The sequence below is a fragment of the Cyanistes caeruleus genome, chromosome 3 (assembly GCF_971803275.1).
Source record: "Cyanistes caeruleus chromosome 3, bCyaCae1.hap1.1, whole genome shotgun sequence".
Taxonomy (NCBI): domain Eukaryota; kingdom Metazoa; phylum Chordata; class Aves; order Passeriformes; family Paridae; genus Cyanistes; species Cyanistes caeruleus.
In genome coordinates this window covers 22,493,359-22,504,834 of record NC_141703.1, presented here as the reverse complement: position 1 = coordinate 22,504,834, position 11,476 = coordinate 22,493,359, and the positions used below count along the sequence as shown (strand labels likewise).

The 11,476-nt window shown below is 36.6% G+C and overlaps 1 long non-coding RNA gene across 2 annotated transcripts; it reads right to left on the bottom strand.

Moving 5' to 3' along the window:
- Nucleotides 1-5,831: 5,831 nt before the first annotated feature.
- LOC111922768 (uncharacterized) lies at nucleotides 5,832-9,178 on the bottom strand. Of its 2 annotated transcripts, none has more exons than XR_015285397.1 (3): nucleotides 8,828-9,178; nucleotides 7,986-8,069; nucleotides 5,832-6,968 (listed from the first exon to the last, which is right to left on the bottom strand). It is a non-coding gene; the product is annotated as an uncharacterized LOC111922768 (long non-coding RNA). The 2 variants fall into 2 exon arrangements; XR_002860716.2 differs by having other exon boundaries at nucleotides 7,994-8,069; nucleotides 8,828-9,175.
- Nucleotides 9,179-11,476: the final 2,298 nt, after the last annotated feature.

Here is an 11,476-nt window from a genome sequence, read left to right as displayed (position 1 = left end):
TGTGAAAAATGCAAATGATGAAATTAAATTAAATGTCTTGAGGCAGGCAGAGATCCAAATCAGGCCATTCTGCTACTGCTAAGTGACTCCTGTGGTATTCAGCTAGATTTGTGTGTGAAATAGACTGTCTTGGTCTGGGAGATATAAACAGAAAACAGTCCTGACACTTTCTTTTAGAGATAATGGTGCCAGGGAAAGAAAGCCAATGAATGGCAGTAAAAACTGTACATGGATTTGTACATAAGGTTTTGTATGCTCTAAGCTGAAATACTATAATGACTGCTGAGGTTTTGTATAAGCACCCTTATTGAGAAGGGATTTGAGGCTTAGCAGAAATCCTGGAAGGTTATTAAGATAGAGATCAGCTGCTGCATGGAATACAGAATCCTGGAAAAATCAACAGCATCATCTTGATTTTGTAGCATCTGGCTCACATCATAAATGCTTTGAGCACTGTCATTCTGTCAGCTGAATACCCAGAGTCAGGAAAATGGCCTTGAAGAAACAAATACTCACCATGGCTTCACTCAATAATGAGGAATGTGGAATAGGAATAGAAAAATGTGAAATAGTAAGAAAATCAATATACAAATGCATGCACCTAATTTTGACTACTTTAAATAAACTGTGGTAAACTTTCATATTACCTGAAGGCAAGACTGATAAATCCCAGGAAGTATAGGAATATTTTTTCCCTGACAGGTATCTTTAACATTTAACTTCAGCAGTATTGGGGTATTTCTTTAAGCTCCTTAACTGTGCACAACTGTAAGACATTATTTTTGATAAAAGACTCTCATGTAAAAGAAAAAAAATCTTTGACCTGTAATTCCTTAGACTAACAGAAGAAACTAAATATGCCTTTGCCATGGGCTGATATTCTGGCTGTGTTGGTTACCTTGCTCTCAGCAGAGACAAGAACAAGCAAAATTTGGCAAATGACTTTCCTGGCTTCTGGAAGTATTTCAGATGTTTGCAATTTGTGAGTTTCTGGGACTAGACTGGGTTAGATCACTGCTATTTAATGCTGGCAGCATGTCTCTGACTGCTAGCTCAGGATACTCTGTTCTGACCATAGCTCTTCCTAGGAAAGAAAAGCTAGGAGAAGAGGGGAAGTACCATTTTTTTCTCTCTCCCTTCCCCTTCCCCTTCCCCTTCCCCTTCCATCCCCTTCCCTTCCCCTCCCCTCCCCTCATGAATTTCCATAAAGGCCACGTGGTTTCCCATCTTTTATTAACTTCTCTTAGAAAACTCAAAAAAATTGAACACAAAAAAAACTCAAAACAAAAAATTAAAAAACAAACAAACAAACAAAACCCCTAAAAAACCAATAGAAACTGACCCCAAGAAAGCAAACAAGACTACAACCAAAACATTTAAGAGATTCAGGCTTCCTTTAACTAAAAATAAAGACAATCAAACAAATGAAACAATTTTTTCAAACCTACATCCTGTCAAAAGAATTGGTTTTGGTAAAAAATTAAGTAGCTATGATGAAAAATTTCTCTGATTTAGTTAGGAATTAAATAACCAAAGATATTACCTTCAGATTTGGTTGAATTTATAGTTGTATTAAGTATATATACAGAAATTTTCTCCAGATTTTGAGATAAGTAGGTTTAAGATTATAGCACAAATAATTCAAATAATTTGTATTAAGATGGGCTTCCTGCATATCCTGCCTGTGTTATCTCTATATTATTACTAATTTCCTATCGTTTCAGGGGGGAGCTGTTTTTATATTTTTTTCATGTTTCCTCTTTTCTTCTCAGTATTCCAGAGAAACCTATGTCTGTGAATCCAAATTTATCGATGGTTTAGCCTTTCAAGCACACTGTACTTCTTGACCAGCACAAAAAGACATCCACCCACACATGACAACTCAGGCTTTGTAGTAAGCTTGAGTAGCTCCTAAATATGATCAAAAGATTTTATGGGGTTATTTCTCTACAATTGGTAGTGTTTTAAAACTTTTTGCGTTAAAATTGGAGTTTAAAAGGGAGAACATTGACTAAGCAGTTGTACTTGGTCTGGCTGAGATAACATTCCTCACAACAGCCCTCATAGTGCTGTGCTTTGAGAGCTAGAAAGGAGCAAAGAAGATACCAGTGCTCTCACAACTGCTGGGCAGTGCTCAGCAGCATCAGGGCTCTCTCCCCAATGTTCCCCCCTTACCAATAGGCTGGGTGTGGACAGGATTTTGGGAGGGTACATAAGCAGTACAGTTGACTCAAACTGACCAAAAGGATATTCCATTTCATATTACATCTGCTCAGACGTTAAAACTAAGAGAAAGAAGGAGGAAGGGTAGGAGCATTCATTATTTATGTTTGTCTTCTGGAGAAACCACTATGCATACTGAAAACCTACTTCCTGGGAAGCAGACTGACAACACCTGTTAATGGAAGTAGAATTTAAATCTATTTTTTTTGTATTAAATTAAATTTGTTAAATTCTGCATGTGCAAATTTTGCTTCCAGTTTATTAAATTGCCTTTACTTTGAACCATGAGGTTTTTTATCTTATTTCTTCCATCCTGTCCTGCTGAGGAGGGGCATGATAGAGAAGCTTGGTAGGCACCTGGCATCTAGCCAAAGTCAACCCACCAGAGCAATGCTTTTATTAAGAGTATAAATGAAACATCATACAGACCCTTCAGCTTCTCCAACTGCTGCTGCCAGTGAATCTTCTGTCATTCTTGAGACTGCAGGAGAGACTAGGACAGGGAGACAGAGGTGGCAGCAATCAGAAAAAAATGCACTATTGCAATGATCATACAGAAGCACCTTCAGGACCCTCTGCATCAAACTGTCGCTTCAGCTTTGGTCACATAAAGATGTTTTAAGCACTTGACAGATATTTCCTTTTGTAGTTTTTAATCTTACTGTATTTTTGGAAAAGGCTGTTGGAAGAAAAAGTGAAATAAAAGAATGTGTATTAACTTCTACTTTTCATTGCTGAACTCCTAAATGCTTGAGACTCCACTGTGTTTAGCATTTCACAGAAATATAATAAAAGATAGCTGCTGCCACAAAGTCGTTTATAGTCTGAACTACAAGATACAACAGCCTGGGAACTGGAAAAGGTGTATGAACTCATTTTAAGGTAAGTTGTTTTGCCCACAGTGTCTGGGTGTAATGAACCATCAGCAGTATTCAGCACACACTGAGCTCAGAAATCCAGAAGGTGTTCAACAACATCCCTGGCATTTCTATATTGCATTGCCTTTGACAGCAGATTGGCGATGGCGGTGGAATCACTGTAATAGCAGAATTACTTCTGTTTTTTATCCAACCCTTATCCTCAGCCCAGCTTTGCATCAGATATCTGTTGATATATTTTATATATTAGTAAAGGCCTGTCTGCACAAACCAGCCTTTGAAATAAGTCATGATATTAAAGGCTAAAGTCCTTGAAACCTTCATGCAGAAGAGAGAGTAAAGCAAAACAATATCCTTGTGTGTAGGTGAAAAAATGTAAACTGTGTGTCTTAGCCAATAGTAGCTTGCTCTGCCCACAGACCCTGTCGAACCCTATAAAAGGTGTGCTAAAGATAGAAATAAACAGCGTTCACAATTACTTCTGTGAAGACTGGTGAATAGCTGGTGGTCTCTCAATAGATATCACCTTCATGTCCTAGGTAAATGCACACAGTCCAGTAATGTGCACCTCAGCAGAGTGGGGTAGACAGGCAGGAAGATATGGGAGCAGCAGGTGGACTTTCCATCCATCCTCCGTGGAGTCAGGGAATACACTACATTTGTAAGGCACCGTCATGGACTGAGAAAGGACAAATGTGAGGAAGGAATAGGCTTCCTTGCTTTTGGCTGTGGACTAGCTACATGTTCTCAAGTAATTAGTCAGGTAATTAATCATTGGTAATATTTCAGTGATTGGCAGGATAGTTTTGACTCAAAGTTAGATCATTCTCAGCAAGAAGCCATGCTTTGGGTATTTAGTTCTAGCTTGCTGACAGCTTAGTCATCTTTGTATCACACATTGAGTGCACATGTGCTCCAGTTCTGTCATCCCATATGAAGAGTGATATTTTGTCTGATTTTCCTTGGTGAAAGTGTCACATTTGTTGTTTTTCAGCTAAGGTTTTTCTCAGATAATTTTGTATTGTTCCATACTGATGCCTTTTTCTGGCAGTGACAAATTTTCTGCAACAAATGAGCTCTGTGTTCTGCATTTTCCAATGATTATTAAATGTTCATGTTCACCCTGCATCACAGTATAAACCAAGCAAGATAAAAATGCATTTACATTATTTTATAAAATTTGGAACTGTATTTTAGTTTTTGCATAAATCCATTTGTGATTTCCAGGGGTTCAACTTGCAGAGTGGTTTTGTTGCAAGCTAAATGTATTCTTTTATAGAGGAAACAACCTGTCAGTCATTTTCAGCTGTATCCCAAAGGTAGTCTAATCCCTAGTAGGGGCATATGCATTTTTATTCCCTCCTGGCAGGTATTTTTACACATTTCTAAGTTCTCCTTGTGTCTTCTCTTCCCAAGCTGAGCAACCCCACTGTTTCAGCCTGGCTCCCCTGACAGATGCCCCGAGTCCTTTATCATCCTTGTAGCCCTTAGCTGCACACACTACCTACACTGGGGAGCCCAGCATTAAACACAGCAGTCCAGATGTGCATTCCTGGGGCTAAGCAAGAGGGGAAGGATCATTTTTGTCAATCTGCTGGGAACACTGTGCCTGTGGTAGCCAGGGAGGAATTTAGCTGTCTTTCCCAGGAAGGAACATTTCTGGCTTATGTTCAACTTATTGTCCACCAACATGCAAAGGTTCCTTCCTCTCTGCAGAGCTCTTTTCCAGACAGCTCCAGCTTTTACTGGAGCAAGAAGTCATTCCTCCTCAGGGGCAGGACATGGCATTTCCTTTTGCAATCATTCTGGCATCACTATCATTTTTTGTGTAAAATTCTGTGTAACTAGTTTTATTCTAGCCAGTCTTAAGTTTCTTTACTTCGTTTTACTCCTCACTAGATAAAGGAGATTTTATTAACTCATAATAAAATTTACCATACTATTTATTCAATATGTTTTAAGATTGATGTATCCTAAAGAGAAATTATCAATACCTACAGATTTAACTGTAAATTTTCTTTATGGTATATCACAACATTTTCTTCAGAATGCATAAAAATAAATCCTTTAGGCATGAAAACAAAGCACTTTTTTTTTTCTGTAGAAACTTCTATAGAGATTATAGTTCTCCCTTAAAATATACAGCATGACTTTCTCATTTTCAGCATTTTTTTCATGCTGCATTTAAAATAACATATGTGCATACCAGCAGCATTATTGTGCAGTTTACAAGCACAATACCCTGAGGCAGTATATTATCCCTTGGTTTGAACACATATTGAGCTTTTCCTTTTCTTTGTAGTTTAAGTGCAGGTGTTCTACAGTCTTCAAGTTTCTGTCATCCTTCCTGAAAGCTATCTAGGGCTGCTTTTTTTATTCCTCAGGGAAAGGTGGAATTACTGCCAACAGCTTTTCTTTTCTTATCTTGACCTGGTGGTTGAGTGGCTCCTGTGATGGTGCCTGGTGCCTTTCATCCCCACTCCTGCTGTGTGAGTAGCGCTGAGCCTCTGCTGCAGCACCTCTCCCCAGTCAGTTGCTTCTGTTCTTTTAGCTGAGTGAGGATAATTACTTCACTGGGATGCAGTCAGCTCCTACTGAAGTCAAGGGAGCTAATAGAATCTCAAATAGCTAATAGAAGAACTGCTTTGTTTCATGTGGGGTTAAATACGATGAAGTTGGTTCAGTGTGATATCCATTTCAAACCACAGTACTATGACAAAACTCAGCTACTGTGATAAAATTCTTCTTTTATTTGGACTGTGCGTTCCTAAGGTTGAATTTTCTGATCGTGACACAATTTGATATAAAAAATTATTTAACTATGTGTTAATTGAAGATTCATAATTATTTCGTAAAATAATAATGGGAGAATAAAACAACCTCTTTTTTCTTTTACACATTTCTATCTGGGGCTATCATATATTTCTAATTGATTATAAACAAAATATATATAAACCATCACAATTGTCTTACAAAAATAAATATAAGAATGAATTTAAAAAAGCCCTCCTTTCTTATAATAAAATAAAACTAATATAAAAAATAATTACATGATTTTTCTGTACCCCATCATGTCACACTCAGACAGAAAGACTGACAAAGATTAAAAAAAAGCAGAAAACAATGGCACAGTGAACAAACAAATGTGAAGCCCATCATTTTGATATTTCTAACTCACAACATGCGTTCTGCCCTACTTAAAGGGAATTATGGTTTTGCATTGCATTTTCTATTTGAATTGAAATAATGGAGGCAGTTAATAACATTTTTACTCAATCAAATTTAATGAAAGTTAAAATATCTCTATAGATACACAATCACATCTAAATAATATATATGCATGCACAAGTATATGTATATTACATATATTGTATAAACTGACTCACTTAGGGGTATATGGAGAAGGTAAATTTGTTTATGCACACAGATATATATAGATTAAATAGATAACTTCTTCACTGAAATCCACAGTATTTCAAATCTATTAGTGAAGCAAAACCAGCTAAGGAAAGGATTTGTGAGGTCAGGTAAACACTATTTAATTCTTTAAACTAATCTAGTTGCAATTAAAGTTCAAATTCTCTGTGTTAAAATCTGTAGGGAAAAAAAGAGTGAAAACCACAGGGAATTATTGATTAAAAGTAAAATATCTTGTGTGGATCATCATCCAGAAACAAACATAATCAGACCTTCCTGAAAAAAGTTCATAACTTCCATGTCCCCTTGAAAGCATCACTGTGTAATGATCCTTTGCTCTTGTCACCAAGAATGATCTTCTCAAGTTACCCCAGATTCATTTTACATGTAATTAGCAAGAGCTTCAAATTCTCTAATCAAAATCAATTGGTAGCCATAGATGCATACCATCTGTAAAAAAGGTGGAACAGCACAAAAAAAAAAAATTTGAAGACTAGGAATTTTGTCCAAATAGAATTGCATAGCCATTTAGACTGAAAAACTATTTCAGATCCTCAGGTCTAATGGTTAACCCAGCACAGCTAACACCATCACTAAACCATGTCCCTAAGTGCCACATTCATCCTTCTTTGAAATACCTCCAGTGATGGTGTCTCCACCCACCAGTTTTTGGATTGCCTGTTCCAAAGCTTGACAACCCTTTTGATGAAGAAGTTTTTCCTAACATCCAGCCTAAACCTTCCCTGAAGGTGCAACTGAAGGCCACATATTTTTGACTTGTCACTTGTTGCTTGGGGGAACTACCCAACCTCCATCTCCTGAAGTCTGCTTTCAGGCAGTGCTGAGGTGAGGTCCTCCCTGAGCCTTCTTTTCTCCAGAGTGAACAGCTCCAGCTCTCTCAGCCACACCTTATAAGACATTTCACCAACTTTTTTTTTTTGTTTGGATATGCTCCAGCAGCTTAAAAACCTGATATAATATAATATATAGTTTGCCCTAAATATGATATTTGCATTAAAGCCTCGGTACTGTAAGTAAAAATAGCTTTAGAAGAAAAAAGAACCTGGAAACAATAAATTTTAGTCATTATTAGAGCCATATCTATAACTATTTAAATTATTATTTCAATGCCTGGTTAAAATGCAGCCAGATGGTGTCTTTCATGTGCCAAGTTAAGACCAGAAGCAATATTTGACCAGTACCCTTTGAACTCATTGTTAAAAGTGAAAGTTTAGCTGTGAACCTCTGATACAGCTAGTACTACATCAGAAAACTGCTGTAATATGTTTGTTGAATTTAATGTAATGTGGCACTAAACTGGCAAAAAATGACCTTGTTCACTAGGTAGTAGATTTGATTTAATCTATGAGACAATGACAGAGAAGCAGATGCAAATATTAGAAATCCTTTTACTCATTTTAGTCCCTGTGAAAGATGAATTTTACTGTAAAATTAGAAAATACATACTAAAGCACCTCAAGGAATGGGGGATGTCTCATCTGCTGGCTGCATTAGGACTCACCATCCCCTTTTCACGCACCATGCATCAGCCTGAAGAGCAATATTCAGAGCCATTAGCATGATCAATAATGGCAGGGAAAGTCACTTCCTATTAACATTCACCTCACCATTCTTAGGTTTCTTGTGCCTGTAAATAGCTCTCTTTCTACTGACAAGTTGGTTTGGCATGAATATTTTCAGGGAATCTTAGCTTTGCCTGCAGGATTTATTCTAAAGTTAAATGCTTTCATCCGAACATTTTCTTCTTTTGCTTCTTGACTACCTTTGCCTTATATTTTTTTTCCTTCTAATTTCATTGATATTTTTTTCTTTATCGCCTAGAAGTATCTAAAATTTAAGTAAAAATTTGAGACACTTTCTTCTGTTACACTAACACCCCTTCAGCTGATACTATGAGTCATGTGAAAAAAATTCTGTAATCTAACACATACTTAGAGAAAAATAAAAATATGTATCTCATTGTGATACAGTGAGTTGGAATATATAATGTTGAGTAAGACAGCTACTTTGTCTATAGCTACTGGTGAAAAAACATTTTTTGAGAAAGGGTTTATAGCAAAACTCAGGGTGCAACAGAAATTGTTCAACTGTCAATAGAAAATTTTAAAAATATTAAAAAGCTAAGGCAGTTCATGTGTGATCTTCTTAGGAGCCATATATACAACAAATAGTAGACTGATAGATATTTCTTCTGTGTTAGATTAAAAGCTCAAAAGCATGCAGAGAATCTACCTGGATGTTCTGAATGTGGGCAACAGCGATCATATTTTTGAAAACCTTCTTATTACCTGTTTGATAATAGACTCATGTTGCTTTTGAAAGATCTTGTTTATCCTGGGACACACTCTCCAGAGATCATTATTGTCATCAGTCCCTCCTCACAGAGGCACCATTTGTTGTCACTCACCCCTAAAGCAGGACACCAATTTGATGGTGGTTACATGAATGGCATCAGCATCAGTCCCTGGTTATCTAAAATCTTCCCTTGATTGACAGCAGGCTCAAAAGATTAACACTGTAGATGGTAGCAACCATCAGCAGTTTATTAAAGCCTACTGCCTTTTCTCTGTTGCAATCCCATGAGCAGCACGACCCAACACAAACTCCTTCCCCTCACAGCAGAACCTGCTAGCTCTAACAATACCTCTCTGCTCCTAACTCTTTATACTTTTCTCTCACATGCATAACACCTGTGTGCCCTTTTACTCTTTTGTGGTTGGTCAATATTCCATGCTTCTTCTCCTCCAATGCTGGCCACCTGTCTTATACAGCTGCAACTTATCAGGGGCATGATTGCCACCAGAATTATCTAATATGCCATGATTTTCCAGTTCAACAGCCTGACAGCTTCAGGGCTGACTAAAACTTAAAACATATTGTGAAGGGCATTTTTCAAATACCTCTTAAACACTGACTGAGACTTGGGGCATCAACAACCTCTCTAGGAAGCCTATTCCAGGGTTTGATCACCATCTCTGTAGAAGAAATCCTTCCTAATGCCCAGTCTAAGCTTTCTCTGGTTCATCTTTGAACCCTTCCTACACATCCTGTTGCTGGGTTCCAGGGAGAAGAAACTCTCCTCTTCCTCTCTCTAGGAAGCTGTGGAGAGCAATGATGTCACCCCTCAGACTTCTTTTCTTAGAACTAAACAAACACAGATTACTCAGCTCTCTTCATTCCTTCCAGCCCTTTCACCACCTTTGTCAACTTCCCCTGAATGCATTCAGGGACCTTCGTTCTTCTTAAATTGTGGAGCTCTAAACATTTGACTTGCAGAGTTCAAGTCAAATTTGTTAAGTATATTCAAGAAGTGTATTCAGTGACATATTCACTTTTAGGGGTGTGGAGGTGTTGTAAGAAGCTATTCTGATAAGGCACAAAAACTTTGTAATCATCGTAGATTTGCACATTACAGCAAAAGCTAAGGGAAACATCAAATGCAAAAATACCTGTGTTCATGTATGATGTCTAGATGAAAATGAACTGTATAGAACAAAAATGTATACTAAAGAGCAATGAATACAATGAAAAGAATTGTAGATTGAGAATCATGATAATTGTATGTATGCTGTATTACACTTATTATTCAAAAGTCCATTCTTAAGCATTGTTTCTATTATTGTAGAAAAATAAACTGACAAAGTTATGTTTATCTATACAGGCAGATATTCCATGGTATGAAACCAATATAATTGGATCTCTTATACACTCTGTATTATTGTAGGTATGGAGTATGAATACTAAAATAAACTTATCTTCTTTATTTTTAGCTGACTTAAAGAGCTCTATGGTAAAAGTCAATTCCTGCAACACACATATTTAGTACATACTTTATTAAATTGTCTCTGAAGAAAGACATTCAAGGAAATTCTCTTTTCACAGACTGGCAGAGCAGAACCAGCATATTCTGAAATGTTTGAAGAAGGTAACATATTGTTCATACGAAATAGTGTTTCGGTAGAACTTGATCTCATTCAAATTCTCTTTTGGTGTTATTAATGATTTTACTTGAAAAAATAATTCAAGTAAAGCCAACTAAAAGAAGAAAAGTTTTACAGAAAATATCAGCAAAAGTAAAATGAAATAATCGGAAGATTAGCTGGTTTAAGAAGGTACTCAATTAGGAATATTAAAACAGAGTTCAAATGTTTCAAAGACTAGCTAGGGAATTTGAACTATACTTTCAACTGAATTTGCTTTTAAACAGAAAATTTAATCTTGGTGTTTCTGTAGGAGTTTATTTTTTGTTTGGTTCATTCTTTTTTGTTTAGTTTGGTTTGGTTTTGACTTGAAATAGCAGTGTGTAATAGATGTGTAAGCCAAACCTAGAAAATTTAATTTAACAACTCTCATTTTCATAAAAATTCAGTAAACATGAACACTGATTGTACTGAAACTGTATTCAAAAGTGGAGCTGAAGGTAAAGGTTGCTTTTGGTATCTTAGTTGCTTAAGTTGTCAAGGGTAACCAGGTGTGATTTCCATCTCTTTAAGGGAACTACAGCTTTATTTGTATATCCTGACTCCCAAACTGTGTGACCTCTACTACTATGACTGTTGAGCATATTGAGTCTGAAAAACCAGCCAGGAAGAGAAAGCATAGCTGGTTTATGCCAAATAAGGTATCCTCTGGTAGTTGTGTCAAGTATGTATTTCACATTCTGCTTATGCCACAGAAACCATGGAATTCATGGGTGTAAAGGAAAGCTGAATCATGTCTATACCACTGAAAAAGTACTACAATGGCAGGATCAAATATAAAGTTCAAATTAAAGATATATTTTTAACAAGGACTTCTGCAAATAATAAGTCTTACAAAAGAACTATTGAATGGTATCTTCATGATCTAAGCAGAGAATATGCATATTTTAGAAACATTATTGCAAGCTGAACAACTTTTACATGTGTTCATATATACATTTCTATTGTGATGAGTAG